Source organism: Octodon degus, unplaced genomic scaffold, assembly GCF_000260255.1.
Source record: "Octodon degus isolate 3935 unplaced genomic scaffold, OctDeg1.0 scaffold00055, whole genome shotgun sequence".
Lineage (NCBI taxonomy): Eukaryota > Metazoa > Chordata > Mammalia > Rodentia > Octodontidae > Octodon > Octodon degus.
Genome location: NW_004524631.1, coordinates 6,554,026 through 6,562,273, shown reverse-complemented (window position 1 = coordinate 6,562,273; position 8,248 = coordinate 6,554,026). Strand labels below are relative to the sequence as shown.

Below are 8,248 nucleotides of genomic sequence, written 5' to 3'. Positions count from 1 at the left end.
GCCCTAAAAGGATCATGGTCTGGCTGCAGAAATTTTGTAAAGTATTGGCACAGAAATTTGAACCACTGACAGAAACAGAGTCAGGAGCTCAGTTAGCATTAATTTCTTCAAGTTGTTGACAGCCCTTGTAGAGGAACTTATTTCCTGTCTTAATGTTATCAATTGTAGAGGAATATTTTTGTGAAGACTGAATATATGGGAGAAGTTATGTATTAGCACTTCTGGATATAAGAATGAAAATAAGGCATAAGGAAGGAAGCCAGCACTCCTGGCATCTTGCAAGGCTGGTTTCTCGTTACTATTGCATATAGTGTGGAATGGTATGACCTGCAGGCTACAACCATATGAAGGGAACCTTTACAAAATGCTAAATTCTAAAGTTGTATCCAAGTGCTTCCTATAGGAAGTTTTTTGTTTGTTTTGTCTTTTTGAAACAGGGTCTCGCTATGCAGTTCGAGCTGGCCTTCAACTCACTTTGTAGCCCAGTCTGGCCTTGAACTCACGATTCTTCTGCCTCAGTCTTCTGAGTGCTGGGATTATAAGCATGTGCCATCACATCCAGCTTTAGAAGGTTTTTGTATAATTCAAATCTTGATGTTGCTGCTCTTCCCAAGTATTAGGAAAATACAAAGGATCTTCACTGAGTTCAAGAAGACTTCAAATGATACACCAAAAGTCAGGTGATTTCTCAGTGTACTTATCTGGTTCTTTTTAGAACTCCATCAGATGCAAGGGATATCGATGACAAATCCAGCGATGGCTATGAACCCGTTACTGACAGCACCAGGGCAGCAGAGGATCCCACTGGTTTCCTCACCATTTGGACCTCCAATTGTGGACAGGTATTTCTCGCCCACATAATAATCCACTCAAAGGAGAAAATGGATCATCATTTAACCCTATTGTCATTCTAATGTGATCTCAGTGAAACATGGTGTGGTAGTTCAAGTGAGGCCACTCTGCTGGACTTACCTTGGTCACTTCTGCCACCACCTCCCACTTTGGGGCTGTTTGACCTACTCCTTCAGCAAGTAACTAGCAGGTTCTTACAATATGACAGACATTGTACAGGTGCAAATGTAGGTGAATCATACTTCTAAGGTTGCCACAACAAAATGCCACAGGCTAGAAGGCTTAAACAGCAGAAATTTATTTCTCCAGTTTCAGAGGATGGAGGTCTAAGATCACAGTACACTCTCATTGGTTTCTGGTAAGGCCTTTCTTCTGACTTGTAGACACATATTGCCTCACTGTGTCCTCTACCTTCTTTTCTCTGGGTGCAGACTCAAAGAGCTCTTTAAAAGACATCACTCCCATGAGATTGGGGCCCCACCTTATGACCTTATTTAACCTTAATTGCCTCCTGGAAAGCCTTATCTCCAATAGGGTCACATGGGGGGCTAAGATTTCAAAGTGTTAATTTAGGGGGAGACAAATCCATAACAATTGGGTACCCTTGATCTCCTGTGATAGCATAATTCCTTCTTTTCAATAAAAGCAAAATTAAAAGTGTTTTGGTTGCACATTTTAGAATAGTCTCCCTTCCTTTTCTTTTAGAATATCTGTAACATTTTGAGAAAAAAATGGAACATATTATTTATTCTTGTTCATACAGTGTGAAATGTAAGTAAATGTGGGCTTCCAAAGACACCAAAATGATAAACTGTCCCCCTAGATAGCCAAGCATTGAACTCAGAAGGTAGATTCAACCCTAAGTATGTCTATTAAAAAAATCTGTGCTCAAACAGATTGCTGGTGTGATAAATCAGAAAGATTTGCTTGGATCCTTTCCTCCAGACATCCCTAGCACTTTTCTTTCATTTTCTTTGTTTCGTTGTCTGCTGGAGTGGCCTTTCCTTGGTGGAGTCCTTCCTCCTAGCCTTTCTGACCATATTTCTACTTTACCGTAGAGCCTGCTGCACTTTTGTACTTCAGTTTGGAAAGAGATGATAGAATTCCACATGGTAACTAGGAAAAACAAAAAACTACCTAAACAATGAAAATTTGGTCAAAGTGTATTCTTATTTTACTTTTTACCTCTCCCCCTGCCCTCCAGAGATGCGTTGCCTTCTGTGGTACCGACTGACCCAAGACAGTTTTGTGTTCCTTCCCAATTTGGATCATCTGTTCTACCAAATACAAATATGCCAAGCATGCTGCCTAGTCACGGCTACTCAGGTATGACCGGTACACGACTGCCTGTTGTCTGCAGAGCCACAGCTGCCCTAAACTGGCCATGATAGATGGCAGAATTTTGGAGGGGCAGTTGTGTGGTGATTATGCTTGTGGTTTCGATAGATGCTACCTACATTCAAGTTATAGTGCAACCTAACTCTGCTAAGCATCAATTTGCTTATGCAAAAATGAAGAATTTACTGTCTGTCTTATTCTACACATGAAGAACAGGTGAAGTGATGAGGAAAGGAAATCTGAGAGTTAGTGAGGCTCAGGGTGGTGAACATGGCCTGGGCTGGGGTGAGGCTGAGAGGTAGAACATTCATTCACCTAGCACACATGAGGCCATGGGCTTGAGCCTCAGCACTGCAGGAAACAAAAGCATATGGCACCGTGAGAACTTGGCTCTTATTCTGAGTGAAAGGGGAAGTTCTGAGAAGTTTGAGCAAAGGAGTGACATGGTCTGACAAAATTTACCAGGATTATCCTGACTGCTTGGGTGGGAGTAAACCAAATAGGGTCAAAATTCAGGGAGTTGGTGGACCGTTGGAATAGCCAGAAGATTATAACTGTGAGGATTTGGATAGGAAATATTAAGAAATGGCTGGATTTTGTAATTATTTTGATTGTAGAAACAACAGGATTTTTTCACAGTTTGGATGTAGGAGGTAAAAGATGGCTAGCAAGAACATCAGGTAAATAAATAAAGAAAGAACATCAGGTACACGCCTATAGTCCCAGTACTTGGGTGGCTGAGGCAGGAGGATCACTGTGAGTTTGAGGCCAGCCTGGGCTACATGAACAAATTCAAGGCTAGCTTGCACAAACGTAGTAAAAAAAAAAAAAAAAAAAAAAAAAAAAAAAAAAAAAAACACCAAAAAAAATGACATAAAATTCTGGCTGTCAGAGTGAAATTGCTATTCAGGGAGCAAAGGATGTGAGAGGAATGGAGTTCTTGGGGAGGGAGTCTCCACTTGCTTCTACTACATTTGAAAGGCCCATGGACACCCTAGGAGAGATGGAACGAAGACAGTTGGAGTTGAGAGTACTTGTGGAAAAATCTTGAGTTACGTTATTGGAAGCTCTCATCAGATCTCAGACTGAATGAGACCATCAGTGCAGTGAATGTAGACAAAAAACAGAGAATGATCCCGGGACATACAAACAGTCCAGATGATGAAGAGGAACAAGCAGGGGAGAAAGAGACAGAGTAGTCAGAGCTGAAGGAAGAAAGCCAGGAGAGTATACCAGGCCTGGAAGCCAAAGGAAGAAATTGATTTCAGGTCAGAGTGAGTAGCTCACAGAGCAAGTGAGATGAGGACTGAGAACATATCATTAGAATTATGCATCATCAGGGATCTTTTCCCTCTTACATGCTAAGCAAGCAGTGCACCAAAAATCTCAACAGTTATCTTGCAAAGAGCAATTCAGTAGAATAGCGTTGATGAAAACACGACTAGTGAGGCTTAAGACAAACAAGAATATAAGAATGTCTTCATAACACTGGACATGAAATTGCAGAATCTGATCACCCTAAAACTATAATCTGAGTTTCTGTTTGTCCCTGTTCTGAGGGCCGGCCAAATAGCTCAATGGGATTAAAGCGCCTACATAGGCAGATGCTGGGGCTGGGAGATTGATCCTCTGGCCTGCTGTACCAGGCCTGCCCTCAGGGTGCACCAAGAGGGCGACTGAGACTGGGCGTGGTGGTGCACATCTGTAATTCCAGCACTTGGGAAGCTGAAAAAAAGAGGACCACTATGAGTCTGAGCTGCATAGTGAGATCCTGCACCAAATACATTTTTTAAAATATTTTTTTTACAATTTTATTTATTTATGTGGGTGGACACCTCAGCCCACCAGAGGGCGGGGCTGGCTGGCATGTGGTGCTGGGGGATTGAACCACAGTCCCTGTGCTTTGCTACGCTTGTTCTAAATAGGTGCTTTTAGACCACTGAGCCATCTCACCAGCCCCACCAAATACATTTTAAAAAGAGAGAAGAAGCATGACTTGTGTCTAAGCCAATGAAGAGACTGATCTGCCTGGATTTGAATGTGTTGCCTTCGGTAGCATCTAATTTAACTGCATTTAGAGTGGAGATCCAAGGGTTGACAAGATAGCTCAGCAGACTAAGCGCCTGCCTTGGCAAGCGCAGGGACGAAGGTTTGATCCCCAGTCCTACATGCCATGCCAGCCCCACCCCAGGAGTGCGCTGAGCCAGCCACTCAGTCCAGGTGTGGTAGCCCACACCTGTAATTCCAGTGCTGGGGAGGCTGAAAACAGGAGGATCACTATGAGTCCAAGCTGCATAGTGAGACCCTGTACCAAATACATAAAATGAAAAAAATAATTAAATTAAACTTTATAAAAAGTAGAGTGGATAGCCAAGCCAGGGCCATATTTGAAACTAGATCACCACCTAATGCAGTAGGGAAACATTTTAACTAGCAGTAAAATTGATCTTGCCTATTTTGGATAGAAAAAAGTTGAACAGAAAATTTGAAAGTGGACCCACTTTCCAGAGGGTCCTAAAATTGAGGCAATGGGCATTAAGCCCTCATCTGGATTTCCCACATGGGCCTTTTCCGCATTCGTGGGCAGTGTGCCATGGCTTAGGAGCTTTATGCATTCCAGCTCTCTAAAAGAGAATATTGTGATGCCAATGAGCTATAAAAGCCTACAGCTTTAGGGTTAGAAGATTTCTAGAGGTCACCTCACTTGATAAATTACAGAGAAATTCATTTCTAAAAAGATCTCATAATGCTCATTGCAAGGTAGGTTTTTGGTAGGATTTTAATAAACTCAACTAGGTCAGTCTGAAGTGGGCATAAGAAATAGGTTTCTTTGAGCAGTATGAAGAAGAAGCGAGGATGGCCCAGGGCCCAAAGTTGGGCACTGCTGCATCTCATGTCTAGCGCCTGTGACCCTCCGCCATTGCCACCATGCCCAAGAGAAAGGCTGAAGGGGACGATAAAGTGATAAAGCTGAGACGAAGGGTGAACCACACAGAAGATCTGCAAGGTTGTCTGCTACACCAGATCCTCCAAAGCCAGAGCCCAAGCCTAAGAAGGTCCCTGCAAAGGAGGAAGAGAAGGTACCCAAAGGGAGAAAGGGGAAAGCTGATGCCAGCAAGGATGGGACCAACCCTGCAGAAAATGGAGATGCCACAACAGACCAGGCACAAAAAGCTGAAAGTGCTGGAGCTGCCAAGTGAAGTGTGTGCATCTTTGATAACTGTGTACTTCTGGTGACTATACAGTTTGAAATATTATTTTTTATCAAGTTTTATAAAAATGCAGAATTTTGTTTTATTTTTTTTTTAAGCTATGTTGTTCATACACTCAACACTTCATTGTTGTTGTTTTTGGGGGGAAGAAGCATAGTCAGTAGTACAATGTCTCTAAAGCAGGATTGATGTGGGGAAGGCACCTCTCCCTGCTGACTTTGAGAGACTTCCTTTTGGCTCCTAGGAGGAGGGATTCCCTGATGTTGACACATGTAGCCACCTTGGCATAAATGCCTTATGGTATGGGACAGCTCCCAGTTCATTTTATGTCCTCCTTCCCTCTGCCATCAGCATAGGCTTAACTCCCTTAAACCCAAAGAACTATTGAAATCTGATTCCCAAAAATGATGTTACCAATGTGTCAGGAGATCTGGACTTGCCAGTGACCTTGAGATGGTGTCCCACAAGGACAATTGATTTCTTTTTCGAGATTGTGGATCTTCAGATTGATAATTCTGCCATTTTCATTTCTTTTTCTTTCTTTTTTTTTTTTTTTTTTTTGCTCCGAATGCCTTCAGGGCAGTTTGGCTGGCTTGAGTTGTAGGAATCGAACCACAGCAACCTGAGCCTGACTGCTTTGTTGAAGCAGCCACTTAAAGAACTGAGCTAAGGGGCAGGCCCCCGATTTTCATTTCTTGAAAGTCAGGGTCGGTTTGTGAAAATTGTTAAACAGCATGCTAAATGTGAAATGTCAACCCTCACTCTAAACTTTCCCCACTTCAGAGTCTCAAATGAAGACTTCATTGGATTTATAGTGGCTTTCTGATTTTTGGTAGCCCATCCAAGAAGTGAGTTTGAAAGTTGTGTACTGTTAACAATTGCGTGCCCATGTTCTGCCTGAAATATCATGATTGTTTATGAAAGTATCTTTAATAAAGCTGGATACAGTTTGGCTTGGGAAAAAAAAAAAAGAAATAGGCTTTTCCCCCATGATTTTACCTTCTTATTAGGAACAACAAATTTGCACATGTAAAACTGTCACTGAACAAACTGGTAAGTATACTTTGTGCATATACCACTCTCATGGTCTGCAGATCTGTACTGCTCTAGGAGGTATGTGGACAAATAAGGGCGCATGGACTGAGGAAATTTTACAGCAATTTAACAGGGTAATTTTAAGTTTTCGTCTAATGGTTTTTAAATTGTTTGGGGTTTTTCTTGCATTACTTCCTGTTTTTATGTTAATTTCCTGGTAATTAATTTGTTGCATTTTTATGAAGTATTGGTCCATGATAGGCTGGAAATGCAAAAAGAAAAACAAATTAAGCCAAGTGTGGTGGTGCATTCCTATAATCCCAGCACTCAAGAAATTGAGACAGGAGGATTACATGAGTTTGAGGACAGCTCAGGCTACATTGTGCGTTCAAGGCCAGCATGGACTATATTACAAGACCCCGTCACCAAAAAGGAGAAAACAATGAGTGAATTCAGTACTGGCTGATCACTGTGGATAGTTTGAAAGCACCAGAATAGACTGTAAGTACATTAGGAGTGTAGGGAAAGGAAATCAATACACCGTGAAATTACTAGGAAAAAGAGGGCTTTGAAATCTGTAATGCTGCTGTTATTTCAAGATATTTTAGAAGACTGACATGAAAAAAATCACATAAATGTTTCCCAACTCCATGAAATCATTCTGGAAAATGTGTTTGTTTTCTAATACATCCTTCTTTTAATTTATGTGTAGAGTGAAATGGTGGCTTTTATTTTAAGGTTGGGGCATTTTACCATCTGAATCCATAAAGGCAGTGACCAGGAGGAATGAAATGATTCAAAGACACCATACTGCCAGGTAACAATCTTATTTTATTTTTCTATTTAACCACAGAATAAATGTCCATAGTGAGTATAATATGTACACATGATCATACACACCATGATTACTTGAAGAACACATTTCAGATGCAAAAAAAAAAAAAATACACAAACACACAGGTTGGCTAATGATAAAAGCAAGATTAAAAGTCACAACAAAGCTGATGGTGGCACTAGTCTACAGATCGTAGTAGTTCACCAATGTTCCATAATTAAAATGTCCAGCTATGATTTCCTGAAATTCATGTTGGCATGAATTAAATGTAACACTTCATTTCTACCTAGAGATAGGAGCCAAGTTTTCCAGCCCCACTTTACACTACATTGTGAGATCCCAAACAACCTGATATTGGTCTAAGAGACAGCCAGAAGAAATAAAGGCCCAGCAGGAGTGACAGGGATGTGGCCCCAGGGCGAGAGGAGGAATAGACTCCTTGTCTCATCCTTGGACCCTGACGCATCCAGTGATGACCACTCAGCAAAGAGAAAGAAGCAAAAACACAAGCAAGTCTCCCCTTTCCCACCTTCTCAGCCACTTACATTGACTTACAGCCATTGAGGAGACTGGCACTAATTGTTTCTTGAGTTCTGCTAGGATTGTTTTTGAAGGTCTTTAAAACTTCTTAGTCCTTTAGTTTCTTTGAAGATTAATCCTTACACTGCATTGCCCACATTTCTGCTAAATTTTTTTTTTAAATTTTTGACCATTTTATTTTTTTTCCTTGAATTTTTTTATTGGTACATTTCATATACACATAGTGATAGCATTCATCATAGGGGAATTGTACCTTACTTCAAACAATAGTTTCAAGCATTTTTTTAAAGATTTAAAATTTCTGAATTTAGTTCAACTTATAATACCACATTTCTAAGAAAAATGAACCTTTTGCAAAGACATTTAAATAAAATCATACCAAGATGCACAAATATGAAATTGTCCAAAACTTCTTGTAAAGAAAAAAATCATTAAA

The 8,248-nt window shown here is 40.9% G+C and overlaps 1 protein-coding gene and 1 pseudogene across 1 annotated transcript in view; both read left to right on the top strand.

The window, feature by feature from the left end:
* Nucleotides 1-8,248, top strand: part of Samd7 (sterile alpha motif domain containing 7) — a gene marked incomplete at its 5' end in the record, with an annotated part of 27,726 nt that overhangs the window by 1,754 nt on the left and 17,724 nt on the right. The gene's annotated exons all lie outside the window — the stretch shown is intronic.
* Nucleotides 5,119-5,504, top strand: LOC101577715 (annotated as a pseudogene).